Source organism: Cervus canadensis, chromosome 10 (assembly GCF_019320065.1).
Source record: "Cervus canadensis isolate Bull #8, Minnesota chromosome 10, ASM1932006v1, whole genome shotgun sequence".
Taxonomy (NCBI): Eukaryota; Metazoa; Chordata; class Mammalia; order Artiodactyla; family Cervidae; genus Cervus; species Cervus canadensis.
The window spans coordinates 20,117,409-20,140,089 of record NC_057395.1 but is presented as its reverse complement, the minus strand read 5'-3'; the positions used below and the strand labels follow the sequence as shown (position 1 = coordinate 20,140,089).

Genomic DNA, 22,681 nt, shown 5'->3' with positions numbered 1-22,681 from the left:
AATGATGGTCTTGCAAGATTGAGTGTCTGGTGACAGGAACACCCAGAATCATTACAATGAGCAATTTATCACTGGATGCAAAGCCCTCCCCCAGTTCCCCACTGGCTGAGTACTATGGGGTGAACAATCTTACCGGACGTCACCTAGGTTTATCCCTTCCATCTTCCCTCCCTGACATATTGTTTCCTCCTTTCCTGCATGCCTATTCCCACTCTTACATTTTGAATTCACCAATAGAATGAACCCGTGCAAAAATCCTAGGCATCCTACCCTGTCTTTCAGAATTGAAAGAGACATGTATATTCCAATGTTCATCACAGCACTGTTTACAATAGCCAGGACATGGAAGCGACCTAGATGTCCATCGGCAGATGAATGGATAAGAAAGTTGTGGGTACATATACACAATGGAATATTACTCAGCTATTAACAAGAATGCATTTGAATCAGTTCTAATGAGATGGATGAAACTGGAGCCTATTAGACAGAAAGAAAAACACCAATACAGTATATTAACACATCTACATTGAATTTAGAAAGATGGTAATGATGACCCTATATGCAAGACAGCAAAAGAGATAGAGATGTAAAGAATAGGCTGTTGGACTCTGTGGGAGAAGGCAAGGGTGGGATGACTTGAGAGAATAGCATTGAAACATGTATATTATCATATGTGAAATAGATCTCCAGTCCAGGTTTGATGTATGAGGCAGGGTGCTTAGGGCTGGTGCACTAAGGTGACCCTGAGGGATGGGATGGGGAGGGAGGTGGGAGGGGGGTGCAGGATGGGCAACACATGTACATCCATGGCTGATTCATGTGAATGTATGGCAAAAACCACCACAACGTTGTAAAGTAATTAGCCTCCAATTTAAAAAAATAATTAATTAATTAAAAAAAAACCCAAAGACTCAATTTACACACATTTTTACTTGTAGAACTTACTGACCCCAACATACAACATAGGAGTAATACATATATCAGGAATGAAAACTACTTTTGTCTTTCTCCACTCTAATTTCTAGTTACCTTTCCTTAAAAAGAAACCTTTCCCGTTCCACCAATGAGAGTTTATATTTCATTATCCTCTCCTTTCCTAAATAGTTTTTCCCAATGCCAAGTTCTTTAATTGAAACTTCACACAAAATTTTATATTAGAACTTTTCCCTAATCCCCCTATTGAGTTTAATAATCATGTATTTCCTAGTCTAGATCCGCACTATCTAATAAGGTAGGCATAGCTTCATATAACAATCGAGCACTTGAAATGAGGCTAGTCTAACAAAGAGGTATTGTAAGATATTCATATTTGACATGATATGAAAAACAATGTAAAATATCTTAATCTTTATATTGATTACATTTTGAAATAATAATATGGATATATTAGATTAAATAAAGTATGACCTTAAAGTTAAAATTTTTTTTTTTAAAAAGAAAGAAAAAGTAACAATGTAACAATGCCCAGTGCTTGCTACCATGCTTTTTTGTGTGTTTGGAATACTCACAGGAATCAGAGCTACCTTGGATGGTGGGGTAGATGGGTGAAGAGACAGGACACTGACCCAAGACTGGAGTCCAGAATGACCCAAGCTGAGGGGAAATAGTGGGGCATGCCTGCCCCTGAGTCATTCCCAGGCCTGAGGCATGTTTCTCTAGGACAGTCAGCAGACCATGAGTGTCGTTTTAGGTGGGGGCAGGAGGCAGGACCCCAGGGTAATCTCTTCCTCTCCAGTCCCTGGTGTTCCAGATGTCCACAACAAAAATATGTTCTATACTAAAAGACTGAAGGGTGGGTTGTCTCTGTCCTGTCATGCCTTGCCCTGGGAGAAGGGGGGCTGATGAAATGAAAACATGAATGGATTGTTCATACATCACAGAGCTAATCCTCTCAAGTGCTGATTGCTGATAGAATCAGGAAGATTAAGTAAGAGATCCCAAATCTCAAAGCCAGAGTGATATGAAATTAACATGAAGTTAATTAATACATTTGATTTATGAAAATAATTTTGTCCTATAGAGGAATGAGGTGTTAAAAAATGATGGACTCTGTTTGTCAAATGTGATACATTCCACAAATATTTTCTAAGTGCCATGTTAGAAGAAACACTAGGTGTATGGTAACTGGAAGAGGCACCAAATGGGAGTCAGAGAAGGCCCATAAAGAGGTAATATCAGAGCTGATACCTGAGCAGGTGTTAGTTATGGAAGCATTGGAGCACTGCTTCTCAAGGGCCTGTCTTCTTAGTGAAGACACTGATTCTTAAGACTTATTATCTTACCTGTTACAATAGAGCAGAAGTCCCTGCTCTCACCAAAAGCTCTCTTCTCTATCTGCACGTTGGGTCTTGTCTGTTCTTCCCTTATCATTGTCACTCCTACAATTAAACCCTCTCTCTGCTTAAATGTCAGTTTCAGACTCCTTGGGAAAAGTTGTTTATCATACTGTCTCTACCTTATCAGCACCTGTTCCCTTCTTACCCACTCCAGTCAGGCTTCCATCTCCTCTGTAGCTTTTGTCAAAGTCTCCAAGGATCTCCACACTGTCAAATCTAAAAGGCTCTTACCTGGTTCTTAGCAAAATTTGATGTAGTTTAACATTTCCTCTTTTACATCCATTTTTTTTTCCGTCCCACCCCATGGCTTGTGGAATCTGGGCCCCCTTCAGTGGAAGCCCAGAGACCTAACAAATGGACTGCCAGCGAATTCCCTCTCTTGGCTTCTTGAAATATAATTTCCTGACTTTTCCTCTATCTGGTGGTTATTTCTCAGTGTCTTTGGATGACCTCACTATTATACCTGATTTTAAATGTAGGGGGAACTTGGGTTCTATCCTGTTATCTCCCTAGTCGAAATCATCCATTCTTATGACCTTAAAACCACCATCTCTATGCTGACAACACTTAAATTTACATTTACACCCCTGATCTCTCTCTGAGCATATTTAATTTGTTTGTTATTTATTTTAGTTGCTAAGTCATGTCTGACACTTTTGCAGCCTCATGGGCTGTAGCCCACCAGGCTCCTCAGTCCATGGGATTTCCCAGGCAAGAATACTGGAGTGGGTTGCCATATTCTTCTTCAGGGGATCTTCCCGACCCAGGGATTGAACCCACATCTCCTGCATTGGCAGGTGGGTTGTTTACCTCTGAGTTACCAGGAAAGTCACCTCCAAGTCAACATGTCTAAAGTGGAATTCTTGTCTCAGCAGCTTCTATATCTTCTCAAATTCCTATCTTTCAGTATTACCAAATGGTGCAGTCATCACTTGGTTGCTTCCCCAGTAATCTAAGGGTTACCTTTAATTCCTCTTTTCTTCCCAGTCCCTTACCATTCAAATCTACTACCAAGTCCCATCTTTTTAAATTCTAAAATACTCTTTAATGACCATCACCACCACCCTCCCCCTGGCCACTGAACAGTGACTTCTTTCTTGGAGACCTTCTTTAGCTTTCAAACTGGTGTCCATAAGCCTCAAAGGAATGGAAGGATTATTTTATTTTTATCAAGGTACAGTTACTTTACAATGTTGTGTTAGTCTCAAGCGTACAGCAAAGTGATTCAGATTCCTTCCCATGATAAGTTATTACAAGACACTAGATATAGTTCCCTGTGCTATACAGTAGGTCCCCATCTGATAATTATTTTAAAAACTTAGATCATACCAATTTCTTGCTTAAAAACCCTTCAGTGGTTTCCCATCACCCTTAGAATAAAATCCAAACTACTTTCCACAGTCTCCAACTCCCTGCCCATCTCTGCTGTCATGTCATTCCATCCTCCCCCTTTATTCACATCACTGAGGTCCACTGGCCCACCCTTGCCCAACTGGCCTACCAAGGTCTTTCTTCTTCCATCTTCCTCCAATCTTCCTATGTCTGGTTCCTTTCAGGCACTAGGTTCTCAGCTCACCTGAGAACCTAGTGTCTGAAACAGAATAGCTGACTTGTCCTGTTTTGTTTTCTCCACAGTGCTCGTCCCCATCTAAAATTATGTTGACTACTGATTTTATTATATTCTTTTCCGGTCTGCCAATTTAGGATGAAAATTCCCTGAGCGCAAGGACTTGGTTCTGTCTCATTTGTCATTGTAACCCTAGTTCCAAAAGACAGCGCCCAACACACAGTGGGAAGTCCCGAAGTACCATAGAAAAAAAGACTTTTGTTTCCCAGAGCTCCCAGTCTTCAGCTGGGACATCGGTACCTGGCCTATAGTGGAGGAGATCCAGCTCACGGCAAGAACCCCGAGCTGGTGGGGTGGTGCTAGAAGCGCTCCTGTCTGCAGACGCCCTACATCCTGACCTGCTGTTCTCTCCAGCCTCCTTTCCTCGTCCCTCCATAAAGTCAACATGGCCTGACCGAAGTCTGAAACCTCGGGGTCCCCACCCTCACTTAGGCCAAAGAGAAATGCTCAGAAAGGTGGGTGGGGTAGGTCGATGGCAAAGACTGAGGCACAAGTAATGAAAGTCTTGAGGTCCCCTGTTAGTGATCCAGCTGCCTTAGGGCAGGATCAGCGCCAGGCGGAAGGGCGGAAGGGCGGCAGGGTGGGGCAGTGTGTGCTGGGTGGGTCGATGGGTGCGGCCCTTGGCTCCGCTCCACTCACCTCCCCCCCACCCCCTGCAGCGGTGAGAAGCAGAAGCTGGGCAGCTGATTGTGGCGTGGTAGACCAGACCTGCGACGCACAGTGAGTCTCAGCTTTGCCCGGGTGTGGGTCTGGACCCTAGCGCAGTGTCAATGTGCAACCCATCCCAAGTTCAAATGGAGCAGGGGGCCGAGGGCCTGAACCAGTGGCATGTGGCTTCACACCAGTTCACAGAGGTGAGTAGGGCGTCACCCCAGGACACTGCATGGGGGCTGAGAGCATGGAGGTTGGGGAAGTCGAGGAAAGCAGAAATCTGGAGGATTAGGGGTCCAGGGAATAGTTTGGGAAGGGAAGGGATGCGAGGAAGGGAACATTAATCATGTGTCGTTTGTTTTGTTAGCAGTCAGCGTTGGGTGCTGGGAGTAAAGAGATTTCAGGTAACTTCTGATAGAGACTTTTTTGAGTACTCTGGAAAGAAGACAGAGAAAGTTGGCAGAAGCAGACAGAGAGGAAAAATTTACTAATTGGCAGACCTTTGGCAGACCCTAGGAATAGGACAGTGAGTTTACCATCAGATATTTCATCGATCATTTTACTAATAAGTAGCTGGATGGGGTCACACAGAGTCGGACACGACTGAAGTGACTTAGCAGCAGTAGCAGTAGCAGCTGAAGAAGGCAGGCAATGGCAACCCACTCCAGTATTCTTGCCTAGAGAATCCCAGGGACAGAGGAGTCTGGTGGGCTGCCGTCTATGGGGTCGCAGAGTCGGACACGACTGAAACGACTGAGCAGCAGCAGCAGCTGAGTGATTGGAAGTGTAGAAATAACTGTAAAGAAAAAAATACAGGGGCCACAGGAACAAAGAGTAGAGTGTTTGATCTGATTTAGGATGTGGAGAAGACAGCTGAATATTCATTCCAGGACCAGAGAAAAATGGTTAGGTGAAAGGTTGGCAGGTCCTGAGACCAGAGACAGAATGCCTCCACCTTGGAGGTAGTAAAGATGCAGGAAGAGACCAAGGCCAAGAGAGTGATGGGAGAGTGGTCAAGGGGAGGGGAGGCAGGGATTCCAGAACCACCTAAGGCCTGCTGGGCTTGAGTTGGTTGTTTCAAGAGCAGGGGAAAGCCATTGAAGAGTTTAAGTATGATAAATCACAATTGAATTTGTTTTTTTAAAAAGTATTTATTAATAAATGGTAAAATATATAATGGTAAACTTATCATTGTACTTCTAGTGTTTGTCAAAGGCCTGCCAATCAGTAATTTTTTCCTCCCTCCCTATCTGCTTCCCACTGACTTTATAATTTTGTCTTCTTCCCTGAGTACTCAAAAGTCTCTATCAAAGTTACCTGGAATCTCTTTAACCCCAGCACCCAATGCTGAGACTATTAACTGAATAAATGACACGTGATTTATGTCCTGGTGGGCATGGGCAGAATTCAAGGCAATAATTAGAAAGCTATGGTGATAATCCAGTCAAAGTGGTGTCCGAACTAGAAAGGTGAGAGTGGAGAAGATGGAATAGATCTTGGAGACGTTTTGGAGGTAGACACCACAAGAATTGGTAATTAACTTGAATTGGCGACATTTTCTGGGAGCAGAGGATGAGAAGGAACGGGAATAATAGTTTTTTTCTCCTGGGGGAAGATTGCGGGGTGGGTGAGTGGATAAAGCAGATCCTAGATTTTGGACTTAGTCCAAAAACTAAGTGCCTTTGGGCTATCCAAATAGACTGAGCGTTAAGCAACTGGAAGATTAAGCACAGGTCTGCCCTGGAGCTATTGATTTAAGAATAATTGACTGTAAATGGAAGTGGGTTTATTAACATGAGAAAGGTTGCCCAGAGAGTAGCATAATGAAAAAGGGGACTGAGGAGGGAGGCCAGAGTGAAGGGAAGAAGAAAAACCTGGCCAGTGTGTCCATTTGTTCCAGAAGCCAAGGGGAAGGAACCATTTAAGGAAACAATGGCCATTATTCTTTTTATGGGAAAAGAATCTAAAAAAAAGAATGGGTATATGTATATGTATACGTATAACAGATTCACTTTGCTATACAGCAGAAAATAATACAACATTGTAAATCAATTATACTCCAATAAAAGTTTTTAAAAAGAAAGAGAACAATGGCCAGTAGTCTCAGATACTCGTGAAAGGTCAAGCATGGGAGGACTCTGACCGTGTTTGGACTTGATAACATGGAGATCTTCAGTGGCCTTTATGAAAGCTGTTTCTGTGGAAAAATGGGAGCCTGACCAAACTTGGAGGAATAGTCAATTGAGATAGTGGTAAAGTGTTGTAGACCTCCCCAAAGTAGTTTGCCTGTGAAGAATCAGGAAAGGAACAGGGAGGGAAAAGGGGCTGTGTACCCCAGAAATACCTATCCGGTAGGTAGACCTCTGGTGCCTGTTATGTGCCTACTTTATGTTAGTTACTGAGTGTAAGTGGTGAATAAAATGGATGGAGTTTTGATAAAACAGATAAGATGACAATTTCTTTTCTTCCATAGTCAAAACACATTAAAACATCTTCAGAGTTAATGAATGATAATTTCTAAATATCATCTTAGATGTAATTCTTTCATAATTTATTAAAAAATTGTTTTGAAGTACAGTTGATTTACAATGTCATGTTAATTTCTGTTGTACAGCAACGTGATTTAATCACACACACACACATATGTATATATATTCTTTTTTGTATTCTTTTCCATTATGGTTTATCACAGGATATTGTATATAGTTCCCTGTGCTATATGGTAGCACCTTGTTGTTTACTTAGATGTAATTCTTATTCAAATTATCTAGTTGCTCCTAAAATGCCCTTTCCAGTTAGTGTGTCCAAACCAAAATTCAATTTAAGTCTCTTTGAAATTAGAGTTTTCTTTTTCCCTGACTGATCTTTCATTCTTCATATTAACTTTTGCCTTGTAGACTATTCCTCCTTGTGGACTTATTGGGTTGCTTTCTTCTGGTATTATTTCAGTTCAGTTCAGTTCAGTTGCTCAGTCATGTCTGACTTTTTGTGACCCCATGGGCTGCAGCACACCCGGCCAACCTGTCGATCACCAACTCCCAGAGTTTACTCAAACGATGTCCATTAAGTTGGTGATGCCATCCAACCATCTCATCCTCTGTTGCCCCCTTCTCCTCCTGCCCTCAATCTTTCCCAGAATCAGGGTCTTTTCAAATGCGTCAGTTCTTCCCATCAGGTGGCCAAAGTATTGTATTTTCAGCTTCAACCTCAGTCCTTCCAATGAATATTCAGGACTGATTTCCTTTAGGATGGACTGGTTGGATCTCCTTGCAGTCCAAGGGACTTTTGAGAGTCTTCTCCAACACCACAGTTCAAAAGCTTTAATTCTTCAGCGCTCAGTTTTCTTTATAGTCCAACACTCACATCCATACATGACTACCGGAAAAAATATGACTTTGACTAGACACACCTTTGTCAGCAAAGTAATGTCTCTGCTTTTTAATAAGCTGTCTAGGTTTGTCATAACTTTTCTTCCAAGGAACAAGCGTCTTTTAATTTCATGGGTGAAGTCACCATCTGCAGTCATTTTGGAGCCTAAGAAAATAAAGGCTGTCACTGTTTCCATTGTTTCCCCATCTATTTGCCATGAAGTGATGGGACCAGATACCATGATCTTAGTTTTCTGAATGTTGAGTTTTAAGCCAAATTTTTCGCTCTCCTCTTTCACCTTCCTCATTATGATTTAGCCTGATCTAAATTATTATATACTGATTCTCTCTAAAGATCTTAAAGCTAATTGGATCCTTGATTTAGGGAAAGGATGTCTCAAAGGTACTATCCGAAGATACATCTGGCTCCCACCTTTGGTGACATTAGGTGTGGCCCTTGAATTAGGGGAGAGAAAAGCCTCATTGATCTGTTTGAACTTATATTTCAGCTTTATTGTCAGAAAGTAGTTTGTAATTTTACCTTGGATTCATCCAAATGTCCCCCTCCCCACTAATCATTCACTTTCATTTAAACAAATACTAATTTTTCCCTAATCAAAAGTCTCTTAGAAGTTGTACCTTGGTTTTCTATTTCCACCACTCCTTCTGTATGTATTAGTTTGTACTCTTCTGTAAAGTAGGAATTTTCTTAAACAACGAATTTTTTGGTGAATTTGAAATAATAGTTTCCTATCAGATAGAACATGTGCTTAATTTTTCACTTCAGTTCGCAATGTTCAGAGCTGGGATAATAGCTGACCCATTGTCACTTTTGGTTCATGAATTTTCATAAATTTAATCTATTAAAATCAACAATTGTTCTTTTTGATTCTCAAACTGTTACAAATTTGGCCAGTGGGAACCCCTTCTGTGCCACTTTTTAAACATTTAAAAAATTATGGTAAAATCTGTATAACATAAAAATATCATTATACATAGTGATGTTTACATAGTTCAGTGGGATTAGACACATTCACATTACTACTTTCTGTCTTCTTGAATTTGACTTCCTTTAGTATCTCATGAATAGAATCATATATCATTTTTTTGACTGGCTTATTTCACTTGGCTTAATGTCTTAATGTTGAAGCCGGTGTCAGAATTTCCTTCCATTTTAGGACTGAATGATATTCTACTGTATGCATATATCATGTTTTGTTTATCTGTTGATGGACACTTGGCTTGCTTCCACATTTTGGCTATTGTGATAATGCTGCTTGAATATGTGTGTACAAGTATTTATTCCGGTTCTTGCTTTTGAATGGGTTGCCTTTAGGCTCTTTTGATAGTGTCTTTTGATGCAGAAAAGTTTTAAACTTTGATGGTCAATTTTGTCTATATTTTCTTTTGTTACCTATGCCTTCAGTATCATCTCTTAGAAATTATTGCCAATCCAATATCATGAAACTTTTGTTTTTTTTTCCCCAAGAGTTTTATAGTTTGGCTCTTACATTTAGATTTTTTATCCATTTTGAGTTAATTTTGTATTTTTTTTTAAATTTTTTAAACCCTTGCCTGAGATCAACATGTACACACTGCTGTATTTACTTATTTATATCATTTGTTTATTTTTGACTGTGTGGGGCCTTCACTGCTGCATGTGGGCTTCCTCTAGTTGCAGAGAGCAGGGGCTACTCTCCAGCTGCGATCACGTCTCTGGTAGTGGAGCACAGGCTCTAGGCCTACTGACTTCCGTAGTTGCAGCACAGGGGCTCAGTAGTTGTGGCTTGGGGACCCTGGAGCGTACAAGCTTCAGTAATTGTGGCTTGTGGGCTCCAGACTGCGGGCTCCGTAGTTGTGGTACATGGGCTTAGTTGCTCTGAGGCATGTGGACTCTTCCCAGACCAGAGGTCAAACCCAAGTCCCCTGTCTTGGCAGGTGGGTTTTTATCCACTGCGTCCACCACCAGGGAAACCTGTGTACATGGTGTTAGGTAAGGGTCCAACTTCATTTCTTTCCATGTGGATATCCAATTATACCAGCACCATTTATTGAAGAGATTGTCCTTTCCCCTATTGGATGGTCTTGTCATCTTTTGACAGTCATTTGGCCATATATGTAAGGATTTATTTCTTGGTTTTCTTCCTTTCTGTTGGTCTATCCTTAATGCCAAAAATACTGTTTTGATTCTGTAGTTTTATAGTGAGTTTTGAGTCAGGAAGTGTGAATTTTCCAATTTTGTTCTTTCTCTTCAAGATTGTTTTTGGATATTTGGGACTTGGTATAAATTTCAGGACAGATTTTTCTATTTGTGCAAAAAGTAGATTTTGGCAGGGATTGTATTAAAACTGTATATTGCTTTGGCTATATTATTTCTTCACCCTTTTTCTATGTCTTTAATTTCCTTCAGCAGTATTTTGTTTTCAGTGATTAAGTTGAACTCTGGTTATTTTTAAGTAATTATTTTTGAAATTTTATTTATTTCTAGCTGCACTGGATATTTCTCTAGTTACAGTGTGTGGACTTCTCATAGCAGTGACTTCTCTTGTTGCAGAGGACCAGTTCCAGGGCACTCAGGCTTCAATAGTTGTGACTTCTGGGCTTAGTTGCCTTGTGGCACATCCCTTCCTGGACCAGGGATCAAACCTGTGTTCCCTGCATTGGCAGGCAGATATTCCTAACCACTGAAGCACCAAAGAAGTCCCTAAGTAATTATTTTTGAGGCTATTGTATATTGTTTTCCTACTTTCATTGTTAGGTTATTCATTGCAGCATATAGAAACAGTGAATTTTTGTGTGCTGAATTTGTATCCTGGTTGTTTGCTTAACTTATTTATTGGTTCTAACAGGTCTGTATGTCTATAATCTTTAGGATTTTCTACATGTAATGTTGTATCATCTGGGAACAGAGATAGTTTTACTTCTTTTCCCGTTTGGATGCCTTGTATTTATTTTTCTTGCCTAATTGCTTTGGCTGGAACTTCCATTGATATGTGAATAGACGTGATGGAGGCAGGCAACTTTGTCTTTTTTCTAATCTTAGAGGGAAAGCATTCAGTCTTTGACCATTTACTGTGATGTTAGCAGTGGGTTTTTCATGTTGAATTTTTTTATATCCCTAGTTTCTTTTAGTTTCTTTTTCTTTTTTTTTGTAAATCATGAAAGGGTATTGGATTTTTCAAATGCTTTTTCTGCATCAGTTGAGATGATGTGGTTTTTTTCACCTTTATTTTACTTATGTAATATATTACATTGATTGCTTTTTGTATGTTGAATCAGCCTTGCATTCCTGGATAAATTCCTCTTGGTCATTTTGTATAATCTGCTTAATATGCAGGTGGATTTGTTTTGCTAGGGTTTGCTTTTTTTTTTTTTTTTTGAGAATTTTTGTACCTATATTCATAAAAATGTTGGTTTATAGTTTTCTTTACTTGTGATATCTTTGTCTAGCTTTGGTATCAGGGCAATGCTTAGCTCATAGAATAGATTAAGAAGTAATCCCCTTTTTTCAGTTTTTTTTTTTGTTTGTTTTTTTTTTAGCTGCATTGGGTCTTAGTTGTGGCACTTGGGATCTTTGTTGCATCACACAGGATCTCTAGTTGTGGAGCGTGGTCTCAGTAGTTGCAGTACATGGGCTTAGTTGCCCTACAGAGTATAGATAATTCCCTAACAAGGGACTTAACCCGGGTCCCCTGCATTGTATGGTGGATTCTTAGCCAGTGGACAATTTCTGTATAATTGGTAGTAATGCATGGAAACGACCCTGATGCTGGGAGGGATTGGGGGCAGGAGGAGAAGGGGATGACAGAGGATGAGATGGCTGGGTGGCATCACTGACTCAATGGACATGAGTTTGAGTAAACTCCAGGAGTTGGTGATGTACAGGGAGGCCTGGGGTGCTGTGATTCTTGGGGTCGCAAAGAGTCGGACACGACTGAGCGACTGAACTGAACTGAACTGAACTGAACTTTGGGTTAATTTTATCCTTTTTCTAGTTCCTTAAGGCATAAAACTAGGTTGTTGGTTTGAGATCTTTTTAAATTATAAGCATTTACAGTTATAAATTCCCTCTTAGCATTGCTTTTGCTGAACCTTGCAAGTTTTTTAGTGTTGTTTTCATTTTCGTTTGTCTTAAGTATTTTCTCATTTCCCGTGTGATTCCTTTTTTGACCTATTGGTTGTTTAAGAGTATGTTGTTTAATTCCATAAATTTGAATATTTTCCAGCAGTCTTGCCATTATTGATTTCTGTCTTTTAAAATCTCTTGAGCCTTAATTTGTGACTTGACATATGATCTATTCTGAAGAAGAATGTACCATGTGCATTTGAGAAGAATGTGTATCTTGTTGTTGAGTAGAATGTTCTGTATATGTTTGTTATATCTAGTTGGTCTATGTGTTCAACTTCTGTTTCCCTACTCATCTTCTGTCTGGTTGTTCTATTTATTATTTAGAGTGAGATATTGAAATCTCCAATTGTTACTTAGAACTGTTTATTTGTCCCTTCAAATCTGTCAGTTTTGGTTTCAGATACTTTGACCTATCATTAGGTGTAAATCTTTATAATTATGCATCCTTTTGCTGTGTTGAATCTTTATTAATATACTGATATATAATATCCTTTGTCTCTTGCAACCTTTTTTGATTTAAAGTCTATTATATTTGATAGCCACTAGTATAGCCATGCCAACTCTTTTGTTTACTATTTCCATGGAATATCTTTTCCCATCTTTTCACTTTCAGCCTATTTTTATCTCTGGATCTAAAGTAGTCTCTTGTAAACAGCATATAATTATACCATGTTTATTTGAATCCATTCTTCCAACCTCTGTCTTGATTGGAGAGTTTAAGCTGTTTATACTTAAAGTATTAATGATAAGGAGGGACTTCTGTCATTTTGACTTTGTTTTCAGAATACATTTAGCTTGGCCCTTGTTTCCTGTATTATATATTTTTTTGTGTTTAGTTGATTGTTTTGTTTTGTTTTTTGTAGTGAAACTTTAATTCCCTTCTCATTTCCTTTTGTATGTATCATTTAACTATTTTCTTTGTGTTCACTGTAGGGATTAAATTTGACATCCCCAAATTATACCATACTAATTTGAATTTTTGCCACTTTAATGTGATTAAAATAAAAGCTTGATCCCGTACTGTCCCCATTCCAATTCAGTTATTAATGTCACAAAGTTACATCTTTATGTAGTAAGAGTCCAAAAGTACAAAGTGGTCACATTTTTTATGCATTGGTACCTAAGAAAACTGTCTTCCTTCATCCTCACTCTCACAACACTTATGACATCAGATATGTGGGTTTTCTGCAGCAGGAAACTAACTGCCTGGAATTAGTGCCCAGTCCTTCAGGTTAAGGGCTTAATCGCATAGACTGTCCCCTACCATTTATTTCCTCTTTTCTTTAATATTTATTTTTAAATTAAAAAAATTTTTATTTATTTATGCTATTTAATTTTGACTGTGCTGGGTCTTTGTTGCTGTGTGGGTTTTTCTCTAGTTGCAGTTTGAGGGCTTCTCATTGAGTGGACTCTCTTGTTGTGGAGCACAGGCTCTATGGAGCTCAGGCTTCAGCAGTGGTGACGCATGGCCTCAGCAGTTGCAGCGCCTGGACTCTTGAACACAGGCTCAGTAGTTGTGGTGCACAGGCTTAGTTACTCCATGGCATGTGGGATCTTCTCAGCCCAGAGATCAATCCCATGTCTCCTGCATTGGCAGGTGGGGTTTTTTTTTTTTTTTTTTTTCACCACTGAGCCACAAGGGAAGCCCCGTTATTTTTATGTTGGTTGGCTGTGCTGGGTCTTAGTTGTGACATGCAGGATTTTTAGTTGAGGCATACAAGATCCTCTAGTTACAGCAAGGTCCTCTAGTGGGACCTTGATTTGTGGCATGGGAACTCTCAGTTGCAGCATGTGGCATCTAGTTTCCTCACCAGGGATGGAGCCCAGGTCCTCTGCATTGGGAGCATTGAATCTTAGCCATGGGACAACCAGGGAAGTCCTTACCCCCTGATTCAGACACCAATCACAAATCCAGGTTGTCACCTTGGCTTCTGACCAACTGTCTGTAAATTGGGACCAGTTTCTATGACCTCCTCCTGAGGTCTGATAATTTTCTAGAGCAGCTCACAGAACCCAGGAAAAGTTTATTTACTATTGCTGATTTATTACAAAATGATACCTTAAAGATACAATTGAACAGCCAGATAAAGAGCTACATAGAGGGTGAGGTATGGAAGAGGGGCATAGAGCTTCCATTCCCTCTCTTAGGTAGGGGCATAGAGCTTCCATTCCCTCCCTCTCTCCTAGCACCTCCATATGTTCAACAACCCAGAAGCTCTCTGAGCTCTGTACTTTGGGGATTTTTATGAGACTTGATCATGTAGATATCATCAATTATTATCATAATTATTTATAATCATCAATTATTAATTCATTTTGTAGACCCTCTCTTGTCTCTGGAGAATGAGGGATAGGGCCCAAAAGTCCAAGCTTCTAATGATGACTTGGTCTTTTTGGTGACCAGCCCCTATCCAAGTCACCAAGAGTCACCACCTCATTAGAATGAAAGATGCTCTAATGGTAATAAACTCTTCTAGCATTTATCTGGGAATGACTTAATATCTCCTTCATGTTTGAAGGACAGTTTTGCCAGTTATGAGACTTGTGGTTAGACAGTTTCTTTCAGCGTTTTGAATATATCAACCCACTGCCTTTTGGCATCCAAGGTTTCTAATGAGAAATCTGTTAAGAATCTTATCTGGGATCCCTTATATGTGATGATTTACTTTCTTACTGCTCTCAAGATTCTCTTTGTCTTTAGACAGTTTAATTATAATGTATCTCAGTATGGATTTCCTTGATTGCTTTTATCTTACTTGAAGTTCACTGAGCTCTTTGGAGGGCTATATGCATGTCTTTCATCACATTTGAGATGTTTTCACCCATTATTTTTTCAAGCGGTCTCTCTGCTCCTTTCTCTCTTCTGGGATTCCTACAATGCATATGTTGATCTGCTTGATGTTGTCCCACAGGTCATTTAGGCCTTCATTTCAGTTTTCTTCAATATTTTTTTCTTGTTACTTAACTTGACAATTTCAATTGTCCTATCTTCAAAGTGGCTGATTCTTCTGCCTACTCAAATCTGCTTTTGAATCCCTCTAGTCAGTTTTATTTTAACTATATTTTTAAGCTCCAAAATTTCTTTTTAGTTTATTTTTAGGTTTTCTGTCTCTTTATCAGAATTGCCATTTTGTTCATACATTAGTTTTATGACTTTGTTCACATCTTCTTTTAGCTCTTTGAGCATCTTTAAGACAGAAAGCTATTTTGGTGTAGGAAGTTCACCATCTGGCCTTTCTTAGACATTTATTTATTTTTTTCCCCTTTGAATGGGTCATAACATTCCTGTCCTTTTATGACTCATGAGTTTTTTTTTGTTGTTGTTGTTGAAAGCAGGACATTTGAATCTTATGATGTAGGAACTCTGGAAATCAAATTCTTCTTCTTCCTCAGGGTTTCCTGATTTTATTTACAGTTTATTTAAGTTGGTGTATGTTGTCTCTGTGACAGCATCAGCCCGAGAGGTAAGCTTAAGGTTTCCCAGATATTTTATGAGTCTGGATCTTTTCTTACATATGTATGGTGACTTTCTAAGTTTTCTATATATGTTGTTGCTTTTGAGTATGTGTGTGTGTGTGTGTGTGTGTGTGTGTGTGTGTGTGTGTGTGTGTGTACTCAGCCGCTTCAGTCGTGTCTGACTTTTTGCGACCCCAAGAGCTGTAGCAGACCAGGCTCCTCTGTCCATGGGATTCTCCAGGCAAGAATACTGGAGCGGGTTGCCATTTCCTCCTCTAGGGTATCTTCCCGACCCAGGGATTGAACCCTTGTCTCCTGTGTCTCCTGCATTCCAGGCAGATTCTTTACCCACTGAGCCACTTAAGAAGCTTCTGAGTATACTAGTTCTTAAATGTATGGTTCCCAAAAGGTGAAAAAGAGAAAAATGAAGGGAAAAAACAACAGATGCCAGGGACTTCCCTGGCAGCCCACTGGTTAAGACTGTGCCTCCACTGCAGGGGGCACAGTTTCCATCTCTGGTCTGGGAACTAAGATCCCACAAGCCATGCAACATGGCCAGAGAGAGAGAGAGAGAGAGAGAGGTGCCAGTCCTTTGAAATACCCTGTAGGTTCTGTCATTTGGAGGGGGAGAGGTTTGTGACGATTGCAGTGGGAGTTGCAACAATGGCTTCCCACCGCTGTCTGCACATGATCAGAAGCAGCAATTAGTGATTAGAACACAGATTACCCATGATTTGGAACCCAAGGTTTTCCTTGCCCACTCTGACTCCCACAAGCTGAGGCAGGCTGCTCCAGAAATGTGTGCACAGCTTCCTGGTATGGGACCCGGATGTTTGGGGATAGCTACTAGCTACCTAAGAGCTCAAACTGACTGTAATTAACTTCAGTATACCTTTCCCAACTCCCCTTGAAGTCACAAGCATTTAATAGACTCCATTGTTCCCAAGTAATTACATCAGGCAAATTCTGCCATCAGGGACGTGAATTCCTGGTGCTTCCTAGTCAACTATCTTCCCTGGTGTCACTTCAGCTGTGTCCATTTGACACAGTCCTAATTATCTTGGGAAGTTCCCTTATTTTCTGGCACAATAAGAAGCACCAGGTTCACTTGTTCATTCCTTGTTCCAGACTTGAAGTGAGGAAATTCTCCTAACTCTTCCTTTCAATAAGGAATGGAATTGAAGGCAAAAATCTGAGCATGAGGGATTTGTGCTTGTATAAAACATTTCCTATTTCAATATAGCATTATTTTTATGATTTTTATAATTTCACTTATGCTGAAAATCCAGATTCTCACAATATTGTGTTAAAACCTTTTTATTGTGATAAATAGCACTCAAACAGAAAAGTGAATGTAAGCGCACAGCTTAATGGTTATTACAGAATAAAGACCTTTGAAACATTGTTAGCACCAGGGAAGCCCCTATAGTTTCCCTTATCATTGTCTCCTCGCCTCCCTCCCCTCTATTATTACTCATAGCCTATTGTCTGGACATAACTTCTTTGAATTCCTCTGTCTGCCCTGTGGTGTTCCTGTAATTGGTAAAAGCTGCAATTACTGACTTTCTTGTTTTGTTTTCCTTTTTTTTTTTTAATTTGTGCTTGAATGTTGTTAATTTTTCCTTGATTTTCAACAGCACTTTTCTGGTGAATTTTCTTTCTCTTTTGAGAAGTTACACTCTTCCATTTCTGTTTTGGTGTTTTAGTATCTTTTGTGGATACTGTATTTTAATCATGTTTTGGTTTTCATTTTGAATGGATTGGTCTTTTCTGGAGAGATATTGGGGTTGTGTTCCCAGTTTCTCAGCTCAAGAGCTATGTCTATTGGAACTGTAATTGACATCTTTAAAAAATATGATTCTTGGATCCTGTCCTGTTTCAAGAAGCCCTACCACCAATCTCTTCTCTTTTCCCTTAATATCAGTCAGTCAAGGAATACTGCCCTTGACTTCCAAGACAATCCCTGACATTTTTAAACAGTGCTCTTAAAAGTCTTCCCCTTTTCTTTACTTCCTCCAGTGCTTGATCTCAGACTTAACCATTGCATTCCTACTCAAACGAGAGCCTCTCCCCTCCCCCAAATTAGTACCTCTAAAATTATTAAATTTATTTTTGGTTGTGGTGGGTCTTTGTTGCAGCACACAGTCTTTCTCTGGTTGTGGTGAGTGGGCTCCTCCTTGCAATGACTTCTCCTGCTGGAGCACGGGCTTTAGGAGAGGGGGCTCAGTAGTTGTGGTGCACAGGCTTACCTGCTCTGCAGCATATGGGATCTTCCTGGACCAGGGATCCAACCCGTGTCCCCTGCATTGGCAGGCGGATTCTTAACCACTGAACCACCAGGGAAGTCCTGAGAGCCTCTTCTCTAGGAAAATATTTGTGAATAGTTTCTAAGTTTTGCCAAAGCCAAGACCTTTCTGAATCCTCCATTCTTCTTACCTTTATGGTTTTCTGAACCTGTTCTGCTAGTTTGGGATGATCTTTCACCCTCACACTTAAACATAATCTGGAATTTGAGAGTTTTCTCAGAGTCTTAGCTGAAAGTACAGGTTGTGGACTATTTAATTTGCTCTTTGTACTTTTTATTGTCAGGCTAGTGTAATCTCCTCAGTTCTCTTGTCTCAACAGAAATTTGAAGCGACAGACATTAAAGCCCTCGGCATGTCACAGCTCTTGGACAGACAGTGTTAATAGCTCTTGGGTCTCAAGCAGACTGTGTTATAGCTCTTAAACAGATCAGTGTTACAGCTCCGTGTTACAGCTCAGTTTTATTTAGAAAATAGCAGGAAAATACATCCTTGAGGTGTGAGGGCATGCTGACCCAAAGATGTAAAGAGAAGAGAGAGCCCAGGCCATTTGGCTCCTCTTTTTGTATGTTTTTTTCCTCTCACCTGGGCCTGCCCTATGTAAATTGGGCTAGCCACGAGTGCTGTTTGTTCTACCTGAGGTCCTCACTCCACTCCTCGGACCTTCCTTTGAACTTCTTTTGTTCTATTTTCATGGGCTTTTCCTTTCCTTGTCTTCTACGCACTGCTATTCTGGACTCCTGTTTCCTATTCTAACTACCTAACATTAGGAAATAAAACTAAAAGCATGCTGAGCAGGTAGAGTGGCACGAGTCACTTCTAGGCTCCCGCCATGCTTCTATCAGCCAAACTGGCATTTTATTTATTTATTTGCCACACTGCATGGCATGTGGAATCTTAGTTTCCTGAAGACAGATAGAACCCAAGCTCCGTGCAGTAGAAGCTAGGAGTCTTATCTACTGGATTGCCGGGAAGTCTCTCAGACTTGCATTTTTGCAAACCCAAACTGGAGAATGGCCTGAAGGTGGGGTGATTCAGGCAAGAGATAATGAGGGCTTGGATTAAGGTGGGGTCTGGAAATGGGGACATGAGGAAGTGTGGTTTAAGCTATGGTGAATCTCTCCTGACTTTCTTTCTCCAAGAATGCTGAGAAGTCAGTGTCCAACTTGACCATGTCTTCATCTCCTGGAAGCAGTGAAATGCACACCTCTTGGAACCATAGTCCATTAGGCATTCAACACATCCCTCAGTGCACAGAGCTGCAGAGGATCCCCTTGGCTTCTGCTGAGGCACCCAGGCAGAATTCCAGTGAAATGGGGCCACAGTTCAGTATGGCCTGACCACCGTGTGAGCTACTGCCCCCAGCTGACTTTCACCCCTTCCCAGATGATTTTCACTCAAGGAATGTCTTCTTGCAGCCAGGAATGATGATTTTTCAAGGGACCCCTGATGATGCCCTTAGGAGAACCCAATATTCCGGGGATGGCCTTGACCTTTGGTGGGAATCTAAGGATGCCACCAGCCTCACCTCCCAGTGGAATCCCAATGATGTCCTACATTAGAATGTGAACAATGTCTTATCCTGGCCTCTCAACAGTATCTTCTAACAGAGACCCTTTATCACCTAAAACGTTATTAAATCTGTCAGGTAGTTAGAATAGGAAACCGGAGTCCAAAATGGCAGTGGCTAAAAGAGAAGGAAGGGAAACGTCCTAAAAATAGAACAAAGGAAGGTCAAAGGAAAGTCCAAGGACTGGAGTGAGGACCTAGGTAGAACAAACAGCACTCGTGGCTAGCCCAGTTTGCATAGGGCAGGCCCAGGGGGAGGAGAAAAACATTAAAAAAAGGAGCCAAAGGGGCAGGGCTCTCTCTTCTCTTCACGTCTTTGGGTCCCTCACGCCTCAAGGATGTATTTTCCTGCTACTTTCTAAATAAAACTGAGCTGTAACATGGAGCTGTAACACTGATCTGTCTAAGAGCTATAACACAGTCTGTTCGAGACCCGAGAGCTATAACACGGTCTGTCCAAGAGCTGTGACACACTGAGGGCTTTAATGTCCGTCGCTTCAAATTTTTATTGAGATGAGACAGAACTGAGGAGATTACACTCACCTGACAAATCCAACCGTGCCTTCCCCTGAGACCCAAGAAATGCTCCCTTCTTTGGCTCAGATGTTGCTTCCTAGAGAGTCCCACAACTTTGGGATGCCCCCTGGTGGATCTCCATTATTGCTGGTTTTGGAATCCCAGGGCTCCTTTGTGAACCAGCCAGTTTCCCAGGAAGACCCCTTCCTACTTAAGCAGCCCATACCTGCTCCACAAAGAGCAGAGCAGCAATACTCTGGGGCCCAGGAAAAGGCTCCCAGGAGGAGATCCCCAGTTTCAAGGCTTTACCGCTGCGACTATGAGAACTGTGAGAAGGCTTACCCTAAGCACTCCCACCTCATGAGTCACCAGTGCAAACACACAGGTAAATGAGGTATTAGACATGTAGGGTGGGTGGAGAAACCTCTGGGTTTTAGATTTCTGGGGGACCCCTGGTTTGTAATGGTTTGGAATTAGCCTGTCATCCTTAAAGGTTGGGATCAAACTCTGTTGGCCCCACTGACCTCCTTTCCCACAGTCTGGTATGCCTGTGCTGAGATGATGGAGACTGCTAGTTATGCCATCTCCTCACTGCTTTCCTACACGTTTCCTTCTGATTCGTCAACATTGATGGCTCTGCTTTATCAAGTCAGACCCCTTTCTTCCTACCTGCTAGCCTGTTCCTCTAAATTCCTTCTCTCCCTTGTCATTCCCCAGATGAACGGCCCTATAAATGCACATGGGAAGCCTGTACATGGTCCTTCTTCTGTTCTGATGATGAACTTGGAAGACATACACCCTCGGATACACACCAAACATCGACCACAAAAATATGACCAATGCTGCTGACAGTTCATGAGATCTGACCATCTCAGGCAAAGGACTCATATGCAGATGCCAACATCTCCAGACCCACCAGCTGACAATGGGTGTATGGCTGGTCCTCCTCCTACTCCTGGCCTTTAGGTCAATCTGCTCTTCCCCTCATTTTGGCTTCTCCACCCAGATCCTGCCTGCCTCTGACCAGCTAGTCTCTTTGGTGGGTGTAGGCTTTGATGAAGACACTAAGATTATGAGGCAATGGTGAAGCCCATATGCGCGCTGGACCCAGTCAGGGCTCCTCAGAAACTGTTGGATGTCCTCACATCTCTGGGGCCACCTACTTGTGCCAAGTTCAGCCACATGGGAAGATGGAGCAAAGTAAAGAATGGGAGCTTTATTCAAAAGCTCTTTATCTTATGTCACTCCCAGCTTGAAACCCTTTAGCGACTCTACTTTGCCTGTTACACAAAATCCAAGTTCCTTATCTTGGTCTTTGACAGCTTCCAGAGCCAGTTCAGTTCAGTTCAGTCACTCAGTCATGTCCGACTCTTTGCGACCCCATGAATAAAGCAGCATGCCAGGCCTCCCTGTCCATCACCAACTCCCGGAGCTTACTCAAACCCATGTCCATTGAGTCGGTGACGCCATCCAGCCATTTCATCCTCTGTTGTCCCCTTCTCCTCCTGCCCCCAATCCCTCCCAGCATCAGGGTCTTTTCCAATGAGTCAACTCTTCGCATGAGGTGGCTAAAGTATTTGACTTTCAGCTTCAGCATCAGTCCTTCCAATCAACACCTAGGGCTGATATCCTTTAGGATGAACTGGTTGGATCTCCTTGCAGCCCAAGGGACTCTCAAGAGTCTTCTCCAATACCACAGTTCAAAAGCATCAATTTTTCGGTGCTCAGCTTTCTTCACAGTCCAACTCTCACATCCATGCATGACCACTGGAAAAACCATAGCCTTGACTAGATGGACCTTTGTTGGCAAAGTAACATCTCTGCTTTTTAATATGCTGTCTAGGTTGGTCAGAACTTTCCTTCCAAGGAGTAAGTGTCTTTTAATTTCATGGCTTCAGTCACCATCTGCAGTGATTTTGGAGCCCAGAAAAATAAAGTCTGACACTGTTTCCACTGTTTCCCCATCTATTTCCCATGAAGTGATGGGACCAGATGCCATGATCTTAGTTTTCTGAACGTTGAGCTTTAAGCCAACTTTTTCACTCTCCTCTTTCACTTTCATCAAGAGGCTCTTTAGTTCCTCTTCATTTTCTGCCATAAGGGTGGTGTCATCTGCATATCCGAGGTTATTGTTATTTCTCCCAGCAATCTTGATTCCAGCTTGTTGTTCTTCCAGCCCAGTGTTTCTCATGATATACTCTGTATATAAGTTAGATAAGCAGGGTGACAATATACAGCCTTGACATACTCCTTTTCCTATTTGGAATGAGTCTGTTGTTCCATGTCCAGTTCTAACTGTTGCTTCCTGACCTGCATACAGGTTTCTCAAGAGGCAGGTCAGGTGGTCTGGTATTCCCATCTCTTTCAGACTTCCAGAGCCAGATTATGTTCAAATCCTGAATTTACCACTTACTAGCCATGTGAACTTGGGAAAGGTTTTTGACTATTATGCCAAGTTTCCTCTTCTGATAAATGAGGAAAACAGTATCAGACTGTTTTGAACACGTCTTATGTACAATATCAGATACACTCTGGCACTCACTACCCATATATCCAGTTTGTCTCCTCCCATAATTTCCAAACTTGGATGAAATGCTCTCCACAGGACATGGGATCTGACATCTGAAGCAGCCACTAGCAACCCAAGAGTGTGGGAGAGTAAATGCTCCAGGTGTAGTGTTTGATGATTGGGAGTTGGGGAAAATCCAAGCAGATAAATAACCTCT

At 41.4% G+C, this 22,681-nt stretch overlaps 2 pseudogenes; both read left to right on the top strand.

The window, feature by feature from the left end:
• The first annotated feature begins 4,757 nt into the window (after positions 1-4,757).
• On the top strand, positions 4,758-21,358 carry LOC122448410 (annotated as a pseudogene).
• The window catches only part of LOC122448409, a 41,064-nt pseudogene continuing 39,418 nt past the window's right edge, over positions 21,036-22,681 (top strand).